The following is a 15,000-nucleotide window of genomic DNA, read 5'->3' as shown; positions in this document are numbered from 1 at the left end:
TTAGAATATAAAATATAATAAACTTTACACCGTCATCGACATCGGATTTCTCCTAGGGCTTAGGATCGACTAACTCGCGTGCAACGGCTGTTAACGCGAAACCCTTCTCCACATCAGCCCTCAAGGACCTCGCTTGAGTATTTGCTACTACCACCAAGATCTGCGCCGACGGCGGCTCCAGGCGGGCTCACGCCCAGACCCTTCCGCGCTCACCGCCGCGACCATCCTACTCGTCGCGACATAATAACGATGAATGAACATCGTTCCACTCGCCTGCGACGGTCGAGTATAGGCCGGACGCTACAGCGCCATCCATTTTCAGGGCTGGTTGCTTCGGCAGGTGAGTTGTTACACACTCCTTAGCGGATTCCGACTTCCATGGCCACCGTCCTGCTGTCATGAGCGACCAACGCCTTTTATGGTCTCCGATGAGCGTCCGTTGGGCGCCTTAACTCGACGTTTGGTTCATCCCACAGCGCCAGTTCTGCTTACCAAAATTGGCCCACTTGGCACTCCCATCCGAGCTCCGACTTCAATTTAAAAATTCGAGCAAGACGGAGATCTCACCCATTTAAAGTTTGAGAATAGGTTGAGGCCGTTTCGACCCCAATGCCTCTAATCATTCGCTTTACCGGATGAGACTGTGTGAATCTCGCACGCGGCGAGATGCTTCTCGAGCGCCAGCTATCCTGAGGGAAACTTCGGATGGAACCAGCTATTAGATAGTTCGATTAGTCTTTCGCCCCTATACCCAGTTCAGACGATCGATTTGCACGTCAGAATCGCTTCGGTCCTCCATCAGGGTTTCCCCTGACTTCGACCTGACCAGGCATAGTTCACCATCTTTCGGGTCCCAGCGTGCGCGCTCTCAGTGCGTCTCGATAATCGCAACGGAGGCATTTCTCGAAACGCCTCGGGAATGCGAGCGGACGGGCGAACCGGCCGCCATCTTCCCTGCGGTCGACACGAGGCCGACGCTGTTCACTTTCATTGCGCCTCTGGGTCTATTGACTCCCAATGACTCGCGCGCATGCTAGACTCCTTGGTCCGTGTTTCAAGACGGGTCCTGTGAGTGCCCGAAACAAAACCACCGCAGACCGGGACGCGTCCCGTCCGAGACGATGCCGCCGAAAACGCGACGCCCAAAACCGACGCACGGAGCCCACGACGCTTGCGCGCCGAGGTCCGAGCGGGAGGCGCCGCCGCAGCATCACGGACGCCGCACGAATGCGGCGGACGCGAACCTCGTTCTCTACCGTCCGCAGGCGGCCGCGACGCCGCGGCTCCGCCGCCACCGTTTGACCGGCGACAGCGGGACAACCGCACGGCGCGTTCGACCGCCGCGACGAACGGGTCGCGGTGTTATACTGAGGGAGAAGTGCACGCGCTCCGGAGGCCCGACTGCGACGGGGCGACGGCGACGACGGACGAACCGTCGCCGCCGAACGCCCCGCCGCGGACCCGCGCGGAACGGCGATGAATGAATCTCCCCGTTCGATCGTTCGAGTTCCACAGGTTTACCCCTGATCGGTTTCACGTACTCTTGAACTCTCTCTTCAAAGTTCTTTTCAACTTTCCCTCACGGTACTTGTTCGCTATCGGTCTCGTGGTCGTATTTAGCCTTAGATGGAGTTTACCACCCGCTTAGGGCTGCACTCTCAAGCAACCCGACTCTGGGGAGAGAGACCGTCGCGGCCGGCGACCGTCACCACGGGCCTGGCACCCTCTATGGATAAGCGGGGCCCCCTTCAAGATGGACTTGGACTGGCCGCCGTGACTAATGACCGCGCGAGTAAATTAAAATCTCCTCCCGAACGCTACATTTCCCGGCCGCCCGCCGGGGCGGCAGGATTCAGCGCTGGGCTCTTCCCGTTTCGCTCGCCGCTACTCGGGGAATCCTCGTTAGTTTCTTTTCCTCCGCTTACTGATATGCTTAAGTTCGGCGGGTGATCTCTCCTGATTTGAGGTCGACAAACAAAATTTTACATAATACGTATAATATATATAATATATATATATATATATATATGTATATATGTGTGGGAGCGCTCTCGAGCGCACGCGGAGAGTGCGAACCGGAGTGATGACGAGAACGCGCGTAAAGTCGTAAACATCGTCAACGCACGATCGCACCGAGTCGACGCGCGAAAAAACGCGCGTTTTCCCGGCGCCCGACGTCGCCGCCGCCGAAACGGCGGCGGAGACGCGGCGATCGACGCTAGAACGACGGCGTCTCTCCTCCGTCCCCTCTGCGTACGCTAAGTTTCGCTTGACTTGATCGGACTCGACACACGTACACGCGCACACACACGAGTGTGCGCGCGCGCGTCGGTGTCGAGACGCCGACATCGCTCGTCGGCCGCCGAGTTTCGGCGGCGGCCGACAGTCTGGTGCGTTATGCGTGCGCGACCCTCAAACAGGAGTGGTCCGTCGACAAAAAAAGTCTTGCTCGGACCGCAATGTGCGTTCGAAATGTCGATGCTCATGTGTCCTGCAGTTCACACTCTGACGCGCATTTAGCTGCGTTCTTCATCGACCCACGAGCCTAGTGATCCGCCGATCAGGGTAATCATTTAAAAAAATTAGTTTCAAAAATAAGTAACGTAAGTTTGTTTTTTCTGTTTGAAAAAAAAAATTGTGCGCGCGTCTCTTGACGCGCACTCCCACAACAAGTGTTTGTGCGTGTTAAAAACGTTCGTTTGTGTGCGTATAGTGAATAGAATTTAAACACTCTACACGAAACGTACATATTTAATGGTACACAGGAAATGATCCTTCCGCAGGTTCACCTACGGAAACCTTGTTACGACTTTTACTTCCTCTAAATGATCAAATTCGGTCAAACTTTCCGACGCGTCGGATGCCCACAAAGTGGCTTCCGCGCACCAGTCCGAAGACCTCACCAAATCATCCATCGGTAGTAGCGACGGGCGGTGTGTACAAAGGGCAGGGACGCAATCAACGCGAGCTGGTGACCCGCTTTTACTAGGAATTCCTCGTTCATGGGGGAGAATTGCAAACCCCAATCCCTATCACGAAGGGGTTTCAACGGGTTACCCGGGCCGTTAGGCCAAGGAGGACACGCTGATCCCTTCAGTGTAGCGCGCGTGCGGCCCAGGACATCTAAGGGCATCACAGACCTGCTATTGCTCAATCTCGTGCGGCTATATATACCGCCGGTCCCTCTAAGAAGATTATCATTGTACGCCGATAGTTGAAGACCGCGCGCGCCGCCGCAGAACGACGACGCTGCCGCGGCACCTCGTGATATCGGGGGTACGTCTATTTAATAGGCTAGAGTTACGTTCGTTACCGGAATTAACCTGACAAATCGCTCCACCAACTAAGAGCGGCCATGCACCACCACCCACCGAATCGAGAAAGAGCTGTTAATCCGTCAATCCTTCCAGTGTCCGGGCCTGGTGAGTTTTCCCGTGTTGAGTCGAATTAAGCCGCAGGCTCCACTCCTGGTGGTGCCCTTCCGTCAATTCCTTTAAGTTTCAGCTTTGCAACCATACTCCCCCCGGAGCCCGAAAGCTTTGGTTTCCCGGGAGCTGCCCACCGAATCAACGTAAAAAACTTCGGCGGATCGCTGGCTGGCATCATTTATGGTTAGAACTACAGCGGTATCTAATCGCCTTCGAACCTCTAACTTTCGTTCTTGATTAATGAAAACACCTTTGGCAAATGCTTTCGCTTTAGTCCGTCTTGCGACGATCCAAGAATTTCACCTCTAACGTCGCAATACGAATGCCCCCAGTTGTCCCTATTAATCATTACCTCTGGTATCAGAAAGCCAACAAAACAGAACCGAGGTCCTATTCTATTATTCCATGCGCACAATATTCAGGCAAATGTAAGCCCGCTTTGAGCACTCTAATTTGTTCAAAGTAAACAGCCGCGAGGGCCCGCCTCGACGCGCCGCCTGCCCGTGAGGACCGACGACGACGTGCCGGCGGAAGACACGCACCGGCGAGAAGCCCCGCTGACGCGCCTGTCGTACCGCAATCGGTAGACCGACGCCGCAGGACACAATTTCAACTACGAGCTTTTTAACCGCAACAACTTTAGTATATGCTATTGGAGCTGGAATTACCGCGGCTGCTGGCACCAGACTTGCCCTCCAATGGATCCTCGTTAAAGGATTTAAAGTGTAATCATTCCGATCACGAGGCCTCATAAGAGTCCCGTATCGTTATTTTTCGTCACTACCTCCCCGTGCCGGGAGTGGGTAATTTGCGCGCCTGCTGCCTTCCGTGGATGTGGTAGCCGTTTCTCAGGCTCCCTCTCCGGAATCGAACCCTGATTCCCCGTTACCCGTGACAACCATGGTAGTCGCATAAACTACCATCGACAGTTGATAAGGCAGACATTTGAAAGATGCGTCGCCGGTGCTAGACCGTGCGATCGGCTCAAAGTTATCTAGAGTCATCTCTGAGTGCGGCGGACGCGAGCAAGCCCGCGATCCGCCGATTGGTTTTTGATCTAATAAAAGCATTCCTTCCGTCACCGGTCGGAACTTCGTTTGCATGTATTAGCTCTAGAATTGCCACAGTTATCCAAGTAACTGTGTACGATCTAAGGAACCAAAACTGATATATTGAGCCATTCGCGGTTTCACCTTAATTCGGCTTATACTGAGACTTGCATGGCTTAGTCTTTGAGACAAGCATATGATTACTGGCAGGATCAACCAGGGAGCTGCGCGCTTGTGTCGCGTAGTAGCGCAGTATATACAACGGCGTGAGCCGTTCGTACACATGCGTACATACACGTACATACTCTGATGAGCACCGTCCGGCCGGCGTAACCCGACGCGGACGACGTCGCATGATCTCCTTGAATGTTATTATTATTTAAAACATCACGGTATATATATTATATATATATGTATACAAGTTTATACACATGCATACAGTGACACGCATGCATACGTATCATACGTATGCACATACATACATACATACATATTTTAAGAATACATAGTGTGTGTGCGCATGTGTAATTTTTTTTTTATATATATACAAAAACATATATACAAACATGATATTTTAACGTATATACAGAAAGTTCGACCGTCAATTCGAGAAAAGCACGCGTCGGACTCGTTCGAAACGAGCTGACGAAGTTCGTGTGAGAGCGACGAATCGCTCTCTTCTCTTATAATTCTGTGTCTCTGCTCGCGCGGAACTAGAGAGTGCACGATATTACTGTTCAAACGTATGCGCGCTTTTCTCATTCAAAAACGAGTGGGCGGCGCCGCATATGTCTTTACGGTTAACGCGTTGTTGCGCGGACGCCTTCTGACGAAGGCCGCGATCGCGTACGCGTTGACGTTGAGTATCGGACGAGCGACTATCAGCATGTATTCACACAGGTCGTATCGCCGGCTCGTTGTACAGTGGGTGGTATGAACTAGAGCTGCGAATGTTTCACGTACCGTTACGCTATTTTGCGAGAGAAATAATAAACAAAAAAATAATGGGGATAGTTTGCGTTTTGTCGCGGTGTGCGAAGGGGTTAAGACAAGAAATGATATTTTTTTTAAAAAAATTTAAGAAAAAAAAAATTTTTAAAAAAAAATTTCGAAGAAAAATAAATATACATATATATTTTTTAAAATATATTTGTTGTTATTAAATTATTATAGATATATATATGTGAGAACTGATATTTTTTTTTAAAAATTTAAGAATAAAATATTTTTTTAAAAAATAATTTTGAGGAAAAATAAATATATATATTTTTTGATATGTTTGTTGTTTTTAAATTATTATAGATTATACATATATGTATGAACTGATATCTTTTTTTTTTTTAATTTAAGAATAAAATATTTTTTTAAAAAATAATTTTTAGGAAAAATAAATATTTATATTTTTTAATATGTTTGTTGTTTTTAAATTATTATAGATTATACATATATGTAAGAACTGATATCTTTTTTTTTTTAATTTAAGAATAAAATATTTTTTTAAAAAATAATTTTTAGGAAAAATAAATATATATATTTTTTAATATGTTCGTTGTTTTTAAATTATTATAGATTATACATATATGTAAGAGCTGATATCTTTTTTTTTTAAATTTAAGAATAAAATATTTTTTTAAAAAATAATTTTGAGGAAAAATAAATATATATATTTTTTGATATGTTTGTTGTTTTTAAATTATTATAGATTATACATATATGTAAGAACTGATATCTTTTTTTTTTTAATTTAAGAATAAAATATTTTTTTAAAAAATAATTTTTAGGAAAAATAAATATATATATTTTTTAATATGTTCGTTGTTTTTAAATTATTATAGATTATACATATATGTAAGAACTGATATCTTTTTTTTTTAAATTTAAGAATAAAATATTTTTTTAAAAAATAATTTTTAGGAAAAATAAATATATATATTTTTTAATATGTTTGTTGTTTTTAAATTATTATAGATTATACATATATGTAAGAACTGATATCTTTTTTTTTTAAATTTAAGAATAAAATATTTTTTTAAAAAATAATTTTTAGGAAAAATAAATATTTATATTTTTTAATATGTTTGTTGTTTTTAAATTATTATAGATTATACATATATGTAAGAACTGATATCTTTTTTTTTTAAATTTAAGAATAAAATATTTTTTTAAAAAATAATTTTTAGGAAAAATAAATATTTATATTTTTTAATATGTTTGTTGTTTTTAAATTATTATAGATTATACATATATGTAAGAACTGATATCTTTTTTAATATATTTGTTATATACACACACACACGTGTGTGTGTGTGTGTGTGTGTGTGTGTGTCTACATATACATATATTTATACATACATATAACAATACACTACATATAATAAACAATATTTATGCATAAATATTAGAATGTTAACTTTTTAGTTGTATCGTCGTGACAACATTTGAAAAATCCCTCCATCGTCTTTATATTTCATTATATTACAAGATAAAAATTAAAATTAAAATAAATGTACACACACATGTGTATCTATGTGTGAGTATATAATAAGAATTGTAAATAGGTTTTAGACCTCTTTTTCCTATTATGCTATAACGTTAACATTAGAATAATATAAGACTATGATTACTAACAAAATTAAATTAAATTTGTAAATTAGAAACGATCAGTGGATCAGTAGCTATCAAAATAGATATACGATGTTCAATTATGTTCACACACTTGTTCAATTATGTTCACAATACAAGTGTGTGCGCGCTTCCGTCGAGACGCCGACGTCGCCGAGTGAAATTTTATTCATCCAAAAAATAAATAAAATCATATGTGTACATTATACATACATACATGCATGCATACGTACATACACACATAAATGTATAAGAATTGTAAATAGGTTTTAGACCTCTTTTTCCTATTATGCTATAACGTTAACATTAGAATAATATAAGACTATGATTACTAACAAAATTAAATTAAATTTGTAAATTAGAAACGATCAGTGGATCAGTAGCTATCAAAATAGATATACGATGTTCAATTATGTTCACACACTTGTTCAATTATGTTCACAATACAAGTGTGTGCGCGCTTCCGTCGAGACGCCGACGTCGCCGAGTGAAATTTTATTCATCCAAAAAATAAATAAAATCATATGTGTACATTATACATACATACATGCATGCATACGTACATACACACATAAATGTATAAGAATTGTAAATAGGTTTTAGACCTCTTTTTCCTATTATGCTATAACGTTAACATTAGAATAATATAAGACTATGATTACTAACAAAATTAAATTAAATTTGTAAATTAGAAACGATCAGTGGATCAGTAGCTATCAAAATAGATATACGATGTTCAATTATGTTCACACACTTGTTCAATTATGTTCACAATACAAGTGTGTGCGCGCTTCCGTCGAGACGCCGACGTCGCCGAGTGAAATTTTATTCATCCAAAAAATAAATAAAATCATATGTGTACATTATACATACATACATGCATGCATACGTACATACACACATAAATGTATAAGAATTGTAAATAGGTTTTAGACCTCTTTTTCCTATTATGCTATAACGTTAACATTAGAATAATATAAGACTATGATTACTAACAAAATTAAATTAAATTTGTAAATTAGAAACGATCAGTGGATCAGTAGCTATCAAAATAGATATACGATGTTCAATTATGTTCACACACTTGTTCAATTATGTTCACAATACAAGTGTGTGCGCGCTTCCGTCGAGACGCCGACGTCGCCGAGGGAAATTTTATTCGTCTAAAAAATAAATAAAATCATATGTGTACATTATACATACATACATGCATGCATACGTACATACACACATAATTGCTCATCGGTAATCTCGTTCCGGAGAGATATTAGTCATTTATCATTATTTAGACTAACCATTTGTGCTGGAACCTTCCATTGTTTAAAATTATTTCTGCACATGAGTATACAATATTGTTTACAGCGTCCCAAATATTATATCCGGTTCAAAAATGCTCTCTCTCTCCTCTGTCAATCGTTTCGATAGCCTGTAAAGGTCAATAACAAATCTTTGAAGTTTGGTTAAAGTTTAGATAAAAAGCTTATAACAATAATATGACTTTATCACCGTCGAACACAAAAAAAAATTGTAATAACGGCGTTAAGACGTTTGTGATTTATTGATAAACTACATTCACAATTACAGATAACATGTGTTAATTGTTAATTGTTATCATACTCACCCTAATATTCCAGTGAACTGTGCAAATAATGACCGGACGTGAGCGGGCTCGAAGTCGGTGTTTTCAGTTGTTAATTTCGAACAAAATGCATTTGAGAGTAGGCCACCACAGTACGATATTGTGTATCTGAAATATATGAATATACATAGCCATGAAATTGGTATGTGAATGTGGCCATTTGAACTTTTCGATCGTGTGATTGAAACGTCAAGTTTTATTGATAAATGATATTAACAATTAGATACAACCAAACTAAACTAAACTACACTAGACTACACTAGACTACACTACACTACAACCAAACTAGACTGCACCACAGTTGAAACGACACTAACTAACCTGAGATCGGCGGAGCTAACGTCAGACGCGCGAGTCGGGGGAAATCCCGCGCCGCGCGTCTCCACTGGGGTTGACTGGATTTGGCCGTAATCAATATGATCATAGTCGACCAGCACTTCGTTTACGTACATATACGTATCAATAATATATATTACAATATTATTATTAATGTATTACATATCATATTATAACATCGTTTTAATTATTTATAACACAACGCGAGATGTTCGGCGATGGAATATTATATGGAGAGTGTCATTGACTGATTATTTCTATGACAACACAGTCCCCGTCGGCGTTGACGACAGCTTGAATCGATGTATTAATACCATGTAAAAAATAAAATAAGGCGAAATAAGAAGAGGTCTGTAAAAAAAAAGTAGTTTCATCCCAACCCGTTGAGCGCTTTGGTGGATAATTAGAAAGCCTCGTAAAAAGCTCGTAAAAGAACATACAGAGCGTGAAGCCTACAAAAAGCTTGTAACATATCTACTTTTATTTATTTATTTAAATAGGCACACATACAGAATAAAATATAAAAAGAAAGTTGTATAGTGAGACAAAAAATAATAATAAACACAGACAAAAATATAATATTCCATTTACGGTGAGAACCACATGGTGATATAAAAAAGTAAAATAAAGGAGGTATGTAATTACAAAAACATCAAGATTTTAAAAAAAGAAAAGAAACAGATAAAGTAAAAAAGAAAAAGAAAGACAATGAAGGTGAAGAAGCAAATCAACCACATATTATTGTCTACACCTTTGTCCTAAAAATACTAAAAGAGTCACTAAAGAGGTCAGGACAATCATCTAAGCTATCGTAAATACGGCATACACGAACGATTGCACTATTGAAAGAAGTGTTGCTTTGACAAATTGGTGGATAAAAAAGATTTGTGCATCTGGTGAATCGGGCATTAACGTTAAAGTCAATCTCACTTAAAACAGATGTGTCAAGAATACAATTAGCAATCTTATATAAAATTAACAAATCAGAAACCCTTCTGCGCTGAGACAAACTTGCAGTATGGAAAAAAGAAAGTCTGTCATTATAAGATGGTAACAGTTTTTTAAGACCAGTCTCATAGGAGAAATGGCGCAAAAAACGCTTCTGGATTGTCTCTAAATGCTCAATGGCAGCGTTAACACTAGAGGTATCTACCGCGGTATTTGATAGATCTATCCGGCCTTGGAAAACAAGAAATAGCGTTCGAACACGCGGTATTTGATAGATCTATCAAATACCGCGGTAGATACCTCTAGTGTTAACGCTGCCAATGTGAGTTTGGTAATAGGGAGACCATATGATTGAGGCATACTCCATATTACTACGAACCAAACTGTAATAGAGTAGAATCAGAGTATGGGGGTTTTTAAAGGGCTTATAAATCCCAAGAGTTTATAAGATTTAGTAACAATATGATTAATATGTTCATTAAAATTACAGTTTGGAATCCAGTATACCCAAGTCTCTGGCACAACTACTACTATTAGAGAAGTGAAAATAAATATGTATGTATGTATGTTTATTCTTCCTCCAAACATTAAATTTTAAACTTATTTATTAACTAAAACAAATGTGAAAAAATATCAGTATCAATAAATGAATTATGGAATAGATATATGTATGTAAAAAAAAAGCAACCAGTTCACCCTTCAATATTGTGAATAAATAAATCTGACATATAATAGTTCAGTATCATTTAAAGAGTTCATATTTCTTTGTAGTCATTTTGGGCGGGGGCATGGGGGGGCACTGGAGCCCCATAAAATTTAGGAATAGTGTGAATTTAGAAAAAAATAGTACGAATTCAATGATCAATCAGATACTATGGATCTATAAATGCTACGTTCATATCTTATGTTACCACTGGATACCTCGGTGGCCAATAAAATAATAATGGTATTACAATTCATCTCATGGAGCGAATTGTTAGAGAGGTCTGCCCCACTTTATTTTATCTCAGAAACAGATGTGTTACGTATGTTTTTCTGAAAGTTCGTATTTGTTGTTTGTTTTCAAGAAAGGTTTTAAATTAATATTTTAATGAATCAGTTCAATCACAACTGATCATATCTCTCAAATCTTTGTTTGCGGACGTCCAATCTCTCACAAAATAACGAGTGAGGTGGATTTAATCCTCATGTGTGACGAATTCGGTCCAAAAAAAGTTTTAGTTGTTTAATAGCATTGCGTCCTGACCAAAACCTTATCAAATCGAAGCCACATAGTACATAGAGAATACAAATATAAATTTTCAGCTTGATACGTTCAGGGGTGTGGAAAAACCCGCGGGGTCACAACTTTTTTGACTTTTCTAAATGGAAAAAATCCCACTTCTGGTTCTTTTCATCACATTGATACAAGAATTATACCTGAATCGATAAAAATAGTGGAAGAAATATCGAACAAGAGTAAACTGCCACTTCCGGCTAACGGGTGTTCACAGAATTATATATATATATATATATATATATATATATATATATATATATATATATATATATATATATATATATATATATATATATATATATATATATATAACATGGCATCCAGTTTATATGTAATGCTAGATATGAAATGTCAGTTCGATACTCCGAAAGGTTTCCGAGATAAAATAAATTATCGATCTTCTAGAGTAAAAGTAATAATTCTTGTTGAGGTTAAAATATTTAAAAAAAATATATTACGGTATAAAATTTATAATTTATATTATGTACATGTGAAAAAATTTCAGTCTGATTCGGTTAGTGGTTTGGGAGATAATTGGACTCAAAGTCTTAATACCCATAAGGGAGGTGCCATTTCTGATCAACATAATAATTAATGTAATGCAAAGGAGGTATGTAAAAAAAAAATGACGTCGTATCGATAAGAATTTCAGTTATCGATACTAAGTATCAGTTCGATAGGACAAACGGTGTTTAAAAAATCCCCAAAATACAGACACACAGACACATACATACATACATCTAGATCGTGAAAACGTTATCAGTGATCGATTTTGAGTTCGAATTTTCACATGATCACAATACTTCATCTATCGTTACGACGTACATATGCACATATGTACATATGTATGTATGTACATACATAGATAAAGTAAAAAGACAGTCGGTAGAAAATAAGTCAATTGATAGTATTTTTTTAGTGATACAGTTTGATTGACGATTTTTGTCGACGATGTAAAGATGTTTGGAAAAAAATTTTCGCCTGCAGCGCCATTTTTCCTTTTTACATAATAACTTTATAATTTATAATAAACTTTATAATAAGACCCAAATCGACCATAGATTCCACACGCTTCAACGAGACGGATCCGATGGAATATCCGTGACAATAGCGAGCGAATGTGAACGTCCATAGCTCATAATTTGCACATATACTAATATTAAAAGTTCAAGTCCTAAACTGGAACCGAACTCCAAGACAGCGTTAATATGCGCTCGAAGGAGAGAGGCCTTGCCTCTCATCCCTCACAGCAAAGAATAATTTAACGTCGTCTGCAAACAAGAGACATGGAGCATTGCGTAACACTCTAGGGAGATTATTAATGAGTATTGTAAATAGTAAAGGGCCTAAAGCGGACCCCTGAATTACACCAGATCGATTATATGTGAAGCTCGCGAGTTGTCAATGAGCTCATTATACATACATCATAGACAGATATTAATGAAGTGAGTGAGTGAATGAGTAAATACACACACACACACCCATGGACCTGTAAAGAAAAATTAACTTTTAATCTTTTAAAATTAACTTAAACGACACTGCGGCCAAACATATAAATAACACAAAAAAAAAGAAATAAACGAAAAAGAAAAAAAACACAAATAAGAAGGAAAAAAAAAGAACACGATAAACATTTTAAAATTCTAATGAAAAAAAAACAATTTTTTAAATTTTAATTAAAATAGAGGAGGTTATGTATGCAATAAAATTTGATAAATTAGTCCGGAAGAAAGTAAAAAAACTCGGATGTGACGAACCCATGACTCTATACATGTATTTGAGGAATATAAGAAAGTCAAAAAACAAACTTCGATATTGCAGCATTATGAAATACTAATAGCTATGACAGCATTTTCGATACAAATTGAGCGCAAATGTACGGAAACTTGCAAAAGACAATAGTTCTACTTATGTACATACATAGTAAAATCACTATCAGTATTATACGCGATAAATATCAAATTTTCAACTCGATAGGTTCAGGGGTGCGGACAGAATCGTGGCTACAACATTTTTGACCTTTCTACGAGCAAAAAATCCCACTTCCTGTTTATTAAATCTAATGATTTTTATTTTCAGCACATTGATACAAGAATTATAGTTGAATTTTTTCGTGAAAAGCACACTCGTTTTCATTATATTGCCATGTGGTGCTCACTGTACTTGGAATACAATATTTTAATTTTTATTTATATCTTTTTTGTCTCACTGTACTGCCTTCTTTCACTATGTATATGGGTGCCAATTTAAATAAATAAATATATGGACTAAGGGATAGATAAGTATATTTCACGGGAGCTTAGCGAGGGCAGAGAATTTCCGCCATGGTACGCTGCAACCCATTGAACGGGTGATTTAAATTTCGCATGATCACAAGAAGACTTCGTTTCTGTATGTATGTACATATTGGGACATGGTTGGACCTCAGTTACTGAAATTAATAAATGAATCGTTAGAAGTGGGATCCGTCCCGGATGCATGGAGGGTGTCTACTATTGTACCGGTACCAAAGGTTACTGGCACACATAAAGCCAGTGAAATGAGGCCCATCAATATGTTACCAATTGTTGAGAAGATGCTGGAGGAAATCGTTATGATTCAATTGAAAGAGTTCATTAGTATAAATGATTGTTTGGTTGTGGAACAGTCTGGACTTGAAGAGTGAAACATTCAACAGAAACCGCTATCCAATTGGTGGTTTCTGATTGGATGGAGGCGATGGATGAATCTAGCATGGTTGTTGGAGCAGTTTTTCTAGATTTTAAGCGAGCGTTCGAGACAGTAGATAGGAATATTTTATTACAAAAATTATATATAAGTTAGGAATAAATGGTATAGTATTAAAGTGGCTTCAATCATACTTAAATAATAGAAGGCAAATAGTAAAAATTGATAAGGTGTTATCCTCTGAATTTGTAACACCTCATGGAGTGCCGCAAGGGTCCAAATTGGGACCCTTATTATTTATATTATATATAAATGATATTGTAAGGGTAATTAAGATGTGTAATATACATTTGTTTGCAGATGATACATTGATATATATACATATATAATTGGAAAGAATGTTGATGTAATGTCTGAGATTTTAAATATAGAATTAAATTATGTGAATGACTGGTTGTGTGAAAATAAATTAAAGTTGAATGTGAATAAAGCAAAAATGGTGTGGTTGAATGGTAAAAATAAAAATATATTGAATGAAATTAGAATTGATGATAAGTTAATTGAAAAAGTTGAAAATATAAAATACTTAGGTGTATACATAGATTCAGGACTAAATTTTAAAATGCACGCTGACTATATAATAAAAAAAAAATGGCTAGAAAAGTTGGTGTATTATGTAGGTTAAGAAATATTTTAAGTAAAAAAAGTAAAATTTTAGTGTTTAATTCAATTGTCTTGCCACATGTGGTTTATTGTGCCACTGTGCTTAATTTGTTTAGTGGCCAAGATTTAGAAAAAATGCAAAAAATACAGAATAAAGCTATGAGAGCTATTTTGAATGTGAGTAGATTTTAGAGTATTGGAAGTATGTTAGATGAATTAGGATGGATGAGTATTAGAATTAGTCTAAATATTAGTACATTGTCTTTTGTTTATAAGTTAGATCATAAGTTATTACCTAAGTATTTTGATGATTATATAATAAGGAATAGAGATAAACATAGTTGTTATACTAGAAATAAGGACAAACTA

At 37.9% G+C, this 15,000-nt stretch overlaps 3 non-coding genes across 3 annotated transcripts in view; all 3 read right to left on the bottom strand.

Moving 5' to 3' along the window:
* The window catches only part of LOC143910132 (large subunit ribosomal RNA), a 4,062-nt gene extending 2,092 nt beyond the window's left edge, over positions 1 to 1,970 (bottom strand). The window contains exon 1 of the ribosomal RNA XR_013260462.1: positions 1 to 1,970. This exon is cut by the window's left edge and continues 2,092 nt beyond it. This is a non-coding gene — a ribosomal RNA (large subunit ribosomal RNA).
* A 436-nt stretch (positions 1,971 to 2,406) lies between these two features.
* LOC143910102 (5.8S ribosomal RNA) lies at positions 2,407 to 2,568 on the bottom strand. The gene has a single exon (XR_013260434.1). It is a non-coding gene; the product is annotated as a 5.8S ribosomal RNA (ribosomal RNA).
* A 198-nt stretch (positions 2,569 to 2,766) lies between these two features.
* LOC143910122 (small subunit ribosomal RNA) lies at positions 2,767 to 4,700 on the bottom strand. The gene has a single exon (XR_013260452.1). It is a non-coding gene; the product is annotated as a small subunit ribosomal RNA (ribosomal RNA).
* Between the last annotated feature and the right edge of the window lie 10,300 nt (positions 4,701 to 15,000).

This window comes from Arctopsyche grandis, chromosome 3, assembly GCF_051622035.1.
Source record: "Arctopsyche grandis isolate Sample6627 chromosome 3, ASM5162203v2, whole genome shotgun sequence".
Lineage (NCBI taxonomy): Eukaryota > Metazoa > Arthropoda > Insecta > Trichoptera > Hydropsychidae > Arctopsyche > Arctopsyche grandis.
The sequence above is the reverse complement of the archived record's forward strand: the minus strand, read 5'-3'. Positions and strand labels throughout refer to the sequence as shown.